This window comes from Pyxicephalus adspersus, chromosome 1 (assembly GCF_032062135.1).
Source record: "Pyxicephalus adspersus chromosome 1, UCB_Pads_2.0, whole genome shotgun sequence".
Classification (NCBI taxonomy): Eukaryota; Metazoa; Chordata; class Amphibia; order Anura; family Pyxicephalidae; genus Pyxicephalus; species Pyxicephalus adspersus.
Window position 1 is genome coordinate 163,863,293 of NC_092858.1, and position 13,350 is coordinate 163,876,642.

General features: G+C 39.8%; 1 protein-coding gene across 1 annotated transcript in view; it reads right to left on the minus strand.

Moving 5' to 3' along the window:
• The window catches only part of TIAM1 (TIAM Rac1 associated GEF 1), a gene marked incomplete in the record, with an annotated part of 223,878 nt that extends 210,769 nt beyond the window's left edge, over positions 1–13,109 (minus strand). The window contains 1 exon segment of the mRNA XM_072398139.1: positions 13,013–13,109.
• Between the last annotated feature and the right edge of the window lie 241 nt (positions 13,110–13,350).

Genomic DNA, 13,350 nt, shown 5'->3' on the forward strand with positions numbered 1-13,350 from the left:
CCCTTCCACCTGTAAATCATCACTGGCCTCCCTCAGCCCTGTTACTGTGGACAAAGTCTCCTCTCTTCTTTCATTGTCTCCATCTACTACCTGTCCGCTTGACCCAATTCCGTCTGATCTACTCCATGCCCACTCCTCCACCCTGGCCCTCGTCCTAACCGAACTAATCAACCTCTCCCTTTCTACTGGTAAATACCCCTCAGCTTTCAAACATGCCATAATTCTCCCTATCCTAAAGAAACCCTCACTGGACCCCTCCCTACCCTCTAACTACCGTTCTATCTCCCTTCTCCCATATGTCTCCAAACTCCCTGAACGCCTTGTCTACAAAAGTCTCACCGATTACTCGAGCTCCAACTCTCTCTTTGGCCCTCCCCAGTCTGGCTTTCGAACTGCCCACTCAACTGAAACAGCCCTTACTAAAGCGGCCTTGTCAGAACCAAGTCTCAAGGAAACTTTTTTCTCCTCCTTCTCATTGATCTTTCCTCTGCTTTTGACACTGTTGATCACCCCCTTCAAAGAGAAATCATGCGCTCAATTGGTATCAGTGACGCTGCTCTCTCTTGGTTTGCTTCCTATCTGTCCGACCGCTTCTTTCAAGATTCTTTCAATGGTAATTCCTCTTCTCCCACTCTCCTCCCTGTTGGTGTTTCACAAGTGTCAGTGCTTGGACCGGTTCTCCTTTTTTTCTGTACACCTCCTCTCTCGGTAGTCTCATATCTTCCTTTGGCTTTCAGTACCATCTGTATGCTGATGACACTCAAATCTATCTGTCCACCCCTGACCTGTCTCCCTCAGTCCTGGATAAGGTCTCCTGCTGCCTATCAGCCATTTCATCATGGATGTCTGACCGATTCCTGAAACTCAACCTGGATAAAACAGAACTCATCATCTTCCCACCTTCCAAATCTCCCCCTGACATATATCTAACTGTTAACAACACTGTTATTCAGCCCTCCCCTCAGGCACGTTGTCTTGGTGTCACCTTTGATTTTGTTCTCTCATTTACCCCCCCCCCGTATTCAGAAAATTTCCAGGTCCTGCCACTTTCACCTACGCAACATCTCCAAAATCTGCACCTACTTGTCCCCAGAGACCACTAAACTCCTTGTACATGCTTTTATCATCTCTCATCTGGACTACTGTAACATCCCCCTCTCTGGTATTCCACTAACCCGACTCTCTCTTGTACATTCTATTATGAATGTTGCAGCCAGACTCATCCAGCCTTCCCACCGCTCCTCTTCTGCTGCATCTCTTTGTAGTTCTCTTCATTGGCTTCCATTTCACTTTAGAATCAAATTCAAGCTCCTTTGCTTTGCCTTTAAAACCCTCCATAGTTCCTGTCTCACATACCTTTCTGACATGGTAAAAAAAAAAAAAAAATACACCCCAGCCGCTCTCTGCTCCTTCGATGACCGACAACTGACTTCCTCACTCATATGTTTTCGTCTGTCATTTGCAACCCCTTTTTAATGTAAAGTGCTGCGTAATATGTTGGCGCTATATAAGTCCTGTTTAATAATAATGGTGGTCAATGAAGTTCTTCCCTACATTGATGAGCATTAGTAAAGATCCCCATTACTTTGGTGGTCTTTGTATAAACCTCTCCTTAAATTGGTGGTCAGAGGGCAAATTTCTGCCTACAGATAGTTAAGAAGAACACTGGTGCCAGCGATAACTTACATGAGGAGCAGAAACTGCCCTGTGCTCAATGAACCCCCAGTAACCTCTGGGGGAAACCTAGGATTCCACGAACGCTGTTCGAGATACAATGGTTCAGATGATAACTAAAAAAGTTTTTTTCTGGACATTTTTGTTCAACATTTTGCAAAAAAAATAACCACTATAACCACTAGTGCAGTAGCAAAGATTGTATTGTTTATTGCCCCTCAAATGTTCTTCCTGCTAAGGCCAAGCAGGCAATGGGGAGGTGCCCTGCAGTCGACCTATATAGAAGAGCAAGTTGCTGCCCTAGTGCTTTCCCAAGGCACTCCGGAGGTTAATCAGGAATGGATATTCAGGCAAATTACTACCACTGACTGTACCTCAGAAACCTCACAAAATCTTCCATTTCTCAGCAACTTTTCAAAAATCCTTCATAGATCACATCACCAAATGTCTAAATGGTTCCCCAGAGTAATATGGAATGTCCAAACATCAAGTTATTCCATTTTTTATGTAGAAGTCCTCTTTTTTATTGTAGTAGTTCTCTAATCCTCCACTGCTTCTCAGAAACCTCAAGATCCTCCACACAAATGGAAATAGCATGACCAACACCATAGTGTTTCCTCAATTGAATGTGGACGGTCCAGATATAAAGAGAATATTTGATATACATGTTTTTAAAAGTCTCCTTCAATCTGAACATTTGGCAGAAAATTTAAATGATGAACTGTTATGTGTCTTATCTCTTCTCATCAAGACACCTACAAGAATGAAACTGTTTGTGCTGCAATCAGATATTACATGCACACCCAAAGCCAAAAAAATGAAGAGCTATTTAAAATAACCATTGTCATTCGTAAAGGAGCAATTTTTAACCAACCTGATGAGGATCCAAAAAGCCTTGATTGCAGGCTTGTAGGGAGGTCTATACCTAGGTGTGCAGCTGAAGTGTTTGATGTATAACGCACACCAGACATTCCTGTGGAGTGTTAATGATCAGAAATTCTTCTCATCTTTCCTGGGTACAGCCTGGCTATCAACCTGCCACTGAGCATGACCCCCTATTGATTACATAGTTATGACTACAGGAGTACAAAACCAGCTTCCCTGGAAATAAAATATGGATAATATGGAAACCAAGTGGAGATTAGATTTCATTTTTGCTCCAAATGCCTGGTGATAGAAAGTGGTCTTCAAACTGTTCTCTAAAGACAAGAAAATGGGACTAATAATTAGAAGACAATACCAGCATCAGTTATGTGTCTATAAAACTGTGTCCATTTTCTGAATATGTATTTGTATTTTTTCCAGTTGTATTACTATAAAAATTTTTTTATAAAATTGCACCTCTAGCTTTGAATATATTAGCAAATGGTTTAAAACCTGGTGTGTGGTCCCTATTAAGGGATTTCTTCCATCTTGTGTTTTGGGTGAAGGACTTTTTGACTTTTGGCAATGGGAGGTAAAGGAATGAATTCATTCAGTGGGTGTTGGTGTAACATTTATCTTAAATGATTTACAGAATCAACACATGCAGCAAGCAGGACAGCTATATCTTACCTGGCAGTTTTATGTTCATACCAGTAGAATGCACCTTCCATTGACTTGATAATAAATATTCCTTTAGTAAGAAGCATTCCATACTCTCTAAAGTACAAAGCCACAAAGATCCAGTAGCTGGATACCAATATATATATATATATATATATATAAATACTTCAATTAAAAGTACTCACAACATCCTATGGGTAGAACAAAGCAATTCAATTTTCATGGCCACAGGCCAACCATTCTCTATGACCTCACATCTAGTGGCACCTAAATATTCCTTGGGCCAACAGTCCTTGGCCAACACCACTTGGCAGAGTCAGCTACAGTACACAGTGCAGTCATGGCCTACTGTTAAACAAAAAGCTAGTCTAGAGCAATGAATGAGAAGACAAAACTGGAGCAAATGAATATAGAGAGTAAATATATATATATTCCTATTGTTTTTATTATGATATATTTCACGCCTGCAGTCATTTTACAATGACCACATGAAAGCCTGTGTAACAATTGCCCACAGTGACACTCACTCCTAACCTTGTAAACTTCATATATAAAAAAGCACTTTGCTGTGAACAAGAATTCCTGACAACTCAGATCCCCCACTGAAAGACATAAAACAACTTAAAGCCTGAGAAGAGAAATGTGGTGTCACCGGATACCTGGCTAGTTCAGTAAAGAGGTGAACAAGACCTTTAGGGTAAAACAGAGACATAGCACATGTGTGAGCTGCAGCTATTGTCTAACAAAAAGCTGGGAAAAAAAAAAATCGATGTTCTGGCATCCTTTGTTTAAACACAGGTGTCAAGTTCGTTTAACGGTTTAAGTCTTTATAATCCCCATATCTCCTCCGTAGAACAAAATAGCGAGGACATTTCTGGGGTGGATAATTGAAAGATTAAAGAAACAATATTTACTTTCTTGTGTGTCTGTGAGATCAACATACAAAGGAAGCGGCAGAACATGACTGAGGCCCTTTAGAAATAAGAAGATATAAATGAATGGTTCAGTACGATTTCTGCCCCACACAAAATCTTGTAGTCATCCAGATAGAGCGTGTGCTCCAATACTATACCACCTACAGTGAAAGTCTAGCCGACATCCCTGACACTTGGCAGGCTTGGTCCCCTGCGGTCATCCAAGAGCAGCCATGTGCTCACTGAGCATTGTGCAATAGGACATAAGACACAGAACCAGATCGATGCCTTTCTGCCTAAAGTATGACAAGTTCGATGGCTGACATTGGTTCAATGTATTTTACAGTTTGACTTTTTCATGGACAACATGAGTCACCTAAAAGCCAAACCTAGACAAATAAAAAAAAAAAAATGTAAAAAAGATAAAAGTGCCTCCTACAGTCCCTGTAGCAGCATTCAGTTTGGGTGGTGATGAAAAGCACTAACAAGTTCATTATTGTGCTGTTTCACTTTTGCTTTGTCCAGAGTGTGGGTCTTGGACATCCTGGGCTTAGAGGCAGTGGGTTATATGAAGCTGTCCTTAGTCTTCAGACTAAGGACATCAGAAAAACGGACCTGTCATAACAGGGGTCGTTATACCCAGGGATTTTATACTGTACATTGGAAAGTTAGGCCATGTGGTCACTACACACAGTATTGCATGCAATGAATGGGAAAGGTGGGCAGTATGATCATCACACACTGCAATATACAGTATACACGGAACAGAAAAGTTGAGTGGTATGACCATTGCACACAGTAATCATACACGGAGCACAAAGGTTGGGCAGTATAGTCATTACACACAGCAAATAAATACATTTAATGGAAAAATTGGGTGAAATATTCATCACACGCTGCACTATATACGTCGAATGGCAGAGGTGGGTGGTATGGCCATTACACTGGGCAGAAAAGTTTGGCTATATGGTTAGAACATACAGTGATCATATACATTGAAGTTTGGTGGCAAGGTCATCACATTTATTGATTATAAACATTGAACAGAAAAGTTGGACAGTATAGTCATTACACAGCAATATATTGAACGGAAATGTTGGGCGGTAGGGTCAATCCACCCATTGGGGATAGGGATATATGTATATATATATTGAATAGAAATGTTGGGTGTCACGGTCATTCTTTCCACCCATCGATGATACCAACATTCTTTGTAATGAAATTGAGGCAACAAATGAGGTTAGTCCTCATGAACAAGGCAACTTGTGAAATCTTTGGGGGAAAAAAACAATCTTGTCAAAAGAAAACCAGAAATTAAAACCTTCTCTTAGCAGCCTGCGTTGAATGGGCTCTTGATTAGTATACAGAAGCAGCTGATAACCGAGGATGATTAACACAACCACCCAGCTATTTACACAGCAATCAGCTAGAAATGGTCATACATAATAAATGAGGGAGGAGAGGACAATTCAATTTGTCAAGTAGTACAGAACAGGGTAGCAGACAGTGAATCACATGCCATACATGATGATAAGCACAGGATTCGGGGTCACGGGTAATGTTCTGCTCTGATTGGGTTAGGGAAACCAACAGTCATTGTGATAGATGGATCCAAGCCCTCCCCCAGAGATGACTGAGCATCCAGACATGCAGACAGAAGTCCTCCCCCTGCTTTATTTCCTCAACTGGATTTTTTTTTTTTTATCGCAATAGAAACAGTTAAAGAAATCCTGTCTCCAAACCCTAATCATATTTTAGGCCTACTTAATAAAGCTTCAATTGTGTAGACCAGCCCTTCTCAAGCTTTTAACCCCCCAAAACACACTTTAAAATGCTTTCCAGTAACCCCTGTTTAAACATACCTAAAACTGGAGGTCAATGGAAAAAAAAACAACATCGGAGGTCATCGGAAAAAATGTCCCCCTCCCCAACCCCATACAGAATGGTGGTCACCCATCAGATAAAATGAGCATTGGCATCATTCTGCTGACTCTTGCCCACAAACAGAGGCCATCATCAAATTGGAGGACAATCAGCCAAGGAACCCCATGCATTGACTGGAGGAACATTGGGGTTTCACGGAACCCTAGTTAAGAATAGATGGTGACCTGAGTGCCGCCTTCTTGGATGTGATGTCATTATCTCAGCAGACTCAAAAATGTCCAGCAAGTGACAATTTATAGTATAGTAGGTAAGAAGGTGAAGGAATATAGGTGCTAGGCCAGCACAGAATGTAGACATAGAATTGGAAAGGACTGGTAGAATAGAGGGGCTATCCAAAATGTTCAAAAGTACTCTGCAAGTTATCCTTATGGAAAAGAAAATACTGCTGAGGTGTCACCGGAAAAGAAAATTAGGGAAAATCTAAAAACGAGGATACAAAGGGCAATCAATACGTTTACTAGTGAGCAAAAGTAAAGTCTGTAAAGGTTTCTTGTATTTTGTCCTGATATTGTGCTTCGCACATTGTCCAAAAGTAAAGGTTTTTAGAGTTCCACTTTGTCCAAAATTAAAGGCTTTAAAAAAAACGTGGTTGTAAGAGGAATATATGGGCTGCCATTGCTTGGCCATTTCAGGTAATGTTCATAATCCCATCAATGTGCGCTTGAAAAAAATTAGGTAATTAGCTCATTACATAAGCAAACTCGGCTTCTTGTTTATTAGTCTGATTGCCATCAGAAGGCTAAAATTAGTCCTCTTAAAATTCATTGACCAAGCATGGAACATTGTAAATGAAAATATAAAGATAGCAAAATGTGAACATGACAGTTATCTCACTTCGATAATTTGTAACAAAAATAGCTCAAAAAGCAAAAGTAAACTGTCATATCCCTTGAAGATGCTAAACTCTAGGCTGAATTAACAAGCCCAAATGGTCAGTGATGTGGAAACTATTTTGGAGACAAATGCCAAGGACATCCATGACATTGGCAGATGTTCGTAGAGCTGTCTGTGCTCTATATACCAGCTCATCCTCAGCTTGTTACAGCCTCCTATGATTTTTAGGATAAGAAGGGGCACTCATCGTTTACATGGGTTGGGCACTAATATGCACCACAAAAATATTTTTTTTTCAGAGCAGGGCAAAGTAATACATTGCAGCTGTGCATTACGCTATGTAATTGTACATATGTATTGTAGTGGTTTTTTTTTCCCATTTATTGCAAAGCAATAAATACATTACATCAATGCATGTCATAAGATGACCTACAATGTGGTGTAAATAGGTTTCAAGTGATACATAATAAACAATTATATACTAACCACTTAAAGAAAAACAATGCTTTGAGATGATTGGTAGTTAAAGCTGTGTAAATTTGTCAGCATCTCCCCTTTCCACTATTAAATCATTCTGCTTAAGTACCATCTGTTGGTGAAATCGTGTATTGCAGCTTGACCACTAAATACATTAGCTGTCTATGGAAACAACTGCATTTCTCAGGCCACTCTTTAAAGTAAGTGAGTGGCGGGGACAAGTTCATATCACTACAAAGACAGATCGCAATCAAAAGGGATTTTTTTATTCCCCTGAAACCCAATGTTTTATATCTCCTAACCTCCAATCAAGCACTTTTCTAGAGATACGATGAAGTCATACAGAAATAAACTCCAGAAAAAGTCAGGTTGTTGAATATTAATTTTAAAAAAATCCTACAAAAGGGTTGATAAAAGAAGCAATTGAAAAACCAAAGTCACAACAAAGAAACATCTGCAGATAATTAAGCAAACCAATAACATACTCAAAAAGAAACGCATTACATTGTACTGCAAGCTGCCCTAATTATCATATCATATGCTAAACTACCATTGCACATGGCAATGTATGAGCAGACATCAGCAAAGTTTAGACACAGAGAAATCCACATTTTTAGTCAGATTGCTATTGCACCTATTTACCCTCTGGATAGGGAATGACCCAGAACACCGAGTTACAGAGCACAGCGACTGCATAAGAACAAAACAGCAGCATGCAGGGCAAATACAATCTGGCAGGACAGAAGGATTCAGCCTTTTGTATCACACAGACTAATTGGTCATGCTGTATTAATACAACAAGGACAGGCAGATAGGACCCTCTAATTGAAATTCCAATACTCTGACACTGCTACAAAGATAATAATGCAAACAGAAGTTACAGCAAACATGCAACTGCTGTTCATTCTGAAGCCTGTTGGTTTGAGTTTGTCTTTATTATAGTTCCTTAAAATATTTGCAGTTAAAAATGAATTACTGGTAAAAGAAAGATGGTAATTAAATATAAGATTCTGACAACACCCAAGTACTGGATGAGTATTACATAAAGCCCATCAAGTTTAACCACTAAGGAAATAAACATATCCCAGATATAAAACACTATGGAGAAATCCAGAGGAAGGCAAAAAAACATGTGGTACAATTTGCTGCAACAGAGGATAAAATTCCTTCCTGAATCCATGAGGCAATCGGATGTTCCCTCGATCAACAGTCACTGGTATTATTAATTTAGAGTTTTTAGATTTAGGGAATTTAAGCTACCAAAGAGGTAAACAACCATTATGAAGGGTTTAAGTTTAAAAGTTTGGGCACATAGCATCAAAGCCCTTAACAATCTCTCCTTGACACCCAGAACTAGGATCGTATTAAAAAGAATCTATTTCAGTAACAAACTGCTAAATTTCTTAAGAGGGTTTTGCTTTTGCTTAAGGATCCTCCTTACAATGATCATGCGACCAAAGGCCTTGACATCTGTTCAAGTGACTTCTGTTAAAGCAGGGGTGTCAAACTCTGGCTCGAGGGCCAAATTTGGCCCCCCAGAGGTATTTTTTTAGCCCCCAAAAGAATTCTAAATATGAATTGCTGCTGGCCCGCAGCTGCATTGAAATAGCGCTGCTACTACAATTCCCCGACATCACTCACATCTATAGACCAGTGGCCTCTCTGCCTATGCATGACCCCACATTGGACTATTTTATAGACGCACTGAATTGTAGTAGTGGTGCTTCACTCTATTATAGGGTTGTTAAAGATTGAATGTTAAGCAAAACCTCTGTTTCCATATGAAAAGGTTTTATATCTCATGAGAAGGAAAAACTTCCTCAATTTTTTCATTAAACTTCAAGTTTGGCACGCGACTTTGTCTAAGTTTTTATTTTTGGCCTGTGTATTTTAGTTTGACACCCCTGTGTTAAAGAATAGTTGATCCTTCCCCTGCTGTATGAACAAATATCCTGACCAGTGTTTCTCTTTTCAGTGCTTATGGAACCCAAGCTATAATTACTACATCCATAGCTCACAGTTTATTAGCGTGGCAGTCCGTGAGAAGAATTATCAGCCATTAGGAAGAATGTCACCCCTACAGATAGCCAAAAAACATCGCTGTCAGTGGTAATTGACCTGAGAGGCACAAACTGCTCACCTCCCAGATTGTAAGCTTTTCTGGCCAGGGTCCTCTTCTCCTCCTGTGTCACTGTCTGTGTCTATCTGTCATTTGCAAGCCCCAATAAATGTACAGGGCTAGTAATATGTTGGCGCTATATAAATACTGTTTAATACGAGTAACCCTGACCATATGGGCATCTTAGATGTATAGGAGGGACCTTGGAATCAGCAAGAAGAACTAAATTCCTTCCCTTACTCTTTAATTATTTACTTCAACAAGGCCGTTAGGATGCTGGTAAAGCAGTCATGTGCTCTGAACAGGTGGAAAGAAAGAACTGGCTTGATGTATGGGTACCTGAATGTGCTGTATCCAAGCTGCCTGCAACAGAGCAAATCACTTCTTCACCTCAATTTCAAATACAGCCTAAGTTGCATCCTTTTTTTTTTTTTTTGCAGTGCTCCTGAAACCATCCCAGACTACCAATAGGGATCCATGGATATGGTGTATGGGGCAACCCATTACCACCAGTATCCTGTGCTTATTGTCCAAGCAGCCCATCCTAAAGCTCCAGTGACATGTATGGGGCTTGCTTAGTCTTTTTAGAAGGTTGTACATTATATCTGGGTAATACAGCAATTGATCAAGGAAGAAGCTAAAGGAAACTTTGGCCTCCAAAACTTGAGTGTCACACAATGTCTGACATGTCTGTATTTCAGCCAAAAAGTCTTCAATAAAGAATTTGCAGAATTCAGTCCGTTGACTTGGTGCAGCCTTCTTTCTGTAATATGTTCTCTAAGTATACCAAAATGAACAAACAAACAAGAACATCCCAAAAATCCAACAGACTCCTATTGGTTGGAATGCATCCAACATCTGCCAAAACTCAAGTGATTCAATCAGAGCCCTGTATTATGATGAAAGGACATGTTTGTTCATTCTATTGATGCATAAAAGGCAGATTGACAAACTGCCCCTTCTGCTACTTTTGCCATTTATATAACCTGCCCCTGAGCATTTAAAGTGAACCCATAGTGAGATGTAATGAATGTTGTCATTGCTGAATTCCCCCTAAAGAATGCTAATTGTCTGGATGTAAAGCTGATCTTTTGGCTTCAGTCACACATCTAAAACAAGCATGCAGCTAACTGCGGCACAACTTATGTCGCAATTAGCTGTACCTCCAAGCTGCATGCTGGTTAAGGGTTTCTGGAACAAAGAGGGTCAGAACACCTCCTAGAACACCAGCCAGGCAAGCAGTTTTCTAGAATAAATTCAGCAATGGCAGTTTACACAGTCCTATTGAATTGTTGTACACAACTCTGTCTCCAATCTGCAAGACGATTTTACTTTTTTGCCCAGGGTTGCAGCAGCTTAAAGGGTCACAAAACTGCAAAAATCCCAACACAAAATTCTAAAAGAGTCTGATGATTAACACACCCCCTTACTGCATTGTAAATAATTGTGATCATATAGAATTATACTCTTAGATTGTAAGTTCTTTGGAGCAGGGTCCTCCCCTCCTCCTGTGCAACTGTCTGTCATTTGTAACCATTGTTTAATGTACGGAGCTGTGTAATATGTTGCCGCTAAATAAATCCTGTTTATTATTAATAATACTAATTATTATTATACAGGTCTTATGTGTAAGTTCTTTGGAGCGAGGTCCTCTCCTTCTCCTGTGTCATTGTTCATCATTTGTAACTCTTGTTTATTGTACAGAGCTGCGTAATATGTTAGCGCTAAATAAATCCTGTTTTTATTATTATTATTATTATTATTATTAATATTAATAATAATAATAATAATAAATATTATTAATATACTGGTCTTATGTGTAAGTTCTCTGGAGCAAGGTCCTCTCCTTCTCCTGTGTCACGGTTCGTCATTTATAACTCTTGTTTAATGTACAGAGCTGAGTAATATGTTGGCGCTATATAAATCCTGTTATTATTATTAATAATAATAATAATAATAATAATAATAATAATAATGGTCTTATGTGTAAGTTCTTTGGAGCAGAGTCCTCCCCTCCTATTGTGTCACTGTTTGTCGTTTGTAACCCTTGTTTAAGACAGAGCTGTGTAATATGTTGGCGTTATATAAATCCTGCCTAATAATAATATTAATATATATACTGGTCTTATGTGCAACCGAAAACAGGTATGGTCATTACAAGATAATCATTAGTCATCAGTAGTTCCATTTTCCTTAAGCTGGATAACCGATCACCAATTAACTCAAGCGAGTGAAGCAATTACCTGCATATGTATATCCCCAATTCTATTTATCTTTAAACTGCACTTAAGTAAATCCCAATCACTGCATCGCAATGCCAAGCAATCACACACATGCAAAGCAATGCTGACTAACTATGGATCCCAGCTGTAGGCTCATCTCTTACATCTCACAATTATAACATTACATTGCCTTATCTATCATACTTGGAAGAAAATAAACCCTAGATCATTTAACGCACACAGCTGACCCAGCAGAGGAGGAGCAATGGATGTAAACACAGGATTATACACCAACTGTGCTGTTGGCCAATATTCATCATCAAAGCACTTATAGGCAAATGATCAGCTTGTACCTACATGACCAATTTGTGCACATACGGGCTCATCAATCAGAAGGTAGATCACATTAGGTAAATGGAATGTTTACACAAAATTATCTCCATGTACACAAACTGTATGATTTCCAGAAAGCATCAAAGCTGATTATAACAAGTCGGATGAGTCCTGCTTTTTAAGGTCATCTGAAACAAAAGCCGGGGGTCCGATAGGGTCGTATGTGCCCAAAGGGGAGGCAATGTCATGTTCAGCGGTGACTTGGTAAAAATGTGAGCACAGCAGGCTGCGGACATCAGACAATATGGGCTGTCTGCTGTATCCTCAGGCCAGTCTACAAACAGTATATAGGGGAGCAAATAAATATAGAAAAATAGGATGATTTATCCAAGGGATCCCCACTTTTCTGGTCCAGAAGCCAGGCCAAGGAAAAGCAACCAGGAATATGGAAGCTATATTCTAGGTAAGATGCCATGAGATTCAGGGGGGCACAGAATTGGAGGTGTTATTGCAGCTGAGCACCAAGAATGGCCATGAAATATAGAGATGGCAGTGATTCATTCATCGTTACAAAATGATGATAATTATCATTCTCCAACCTAATGAGGATGGAGCACAGCCACGATTAGGAGTTATGTCTGCATTGGGGAATGGTGCCCAAAATAACAGGCAAGTTGGAAAATGATAGGCAGGCTGGTACTGTAATGGCACAAATTTAAATATATATATATATATATATATAAATGTTTTTTTTCTCATTGAACGCACCGAAACACACACATTTATTTATATATATACATATACACACACACAAAATGTCCTGGAGTTCACAAGCATCACCATCACACAGATGTCATTCATGGCATACACACTCCAGACATATAACTATGTATATCAGATTTCAACATAGAACATTACAATATAACCTCTCCTACATAATATGTATTTACCTGCAGCCAGGTGTGTCCAGGGACTGCCTTCCCTTCTCCCCTGATATCCAGCTCCTTCTCTAGCCGGTGTTACATGTAAGACTGAGTGAACATACCCCCTGTATCCCTGATCGGCGTGCACGCTGCGCTTCTCACATACTGCACATGTGCAGCATTGGATGCTCGCTCCCGACGCTCAGTCGTTGCAAACTAACACAAAGCCCTGTTACTGATACAAAGGGGTTGATTTACTAAAGGAATAGAGGCTGTTCACTTAGCAAAGGGAATGTACAACACAGCAGCTCCACAATTGGCTGCATATTTAACTATTTATGTAGAGGTTCCCCGATGTGTGTCGG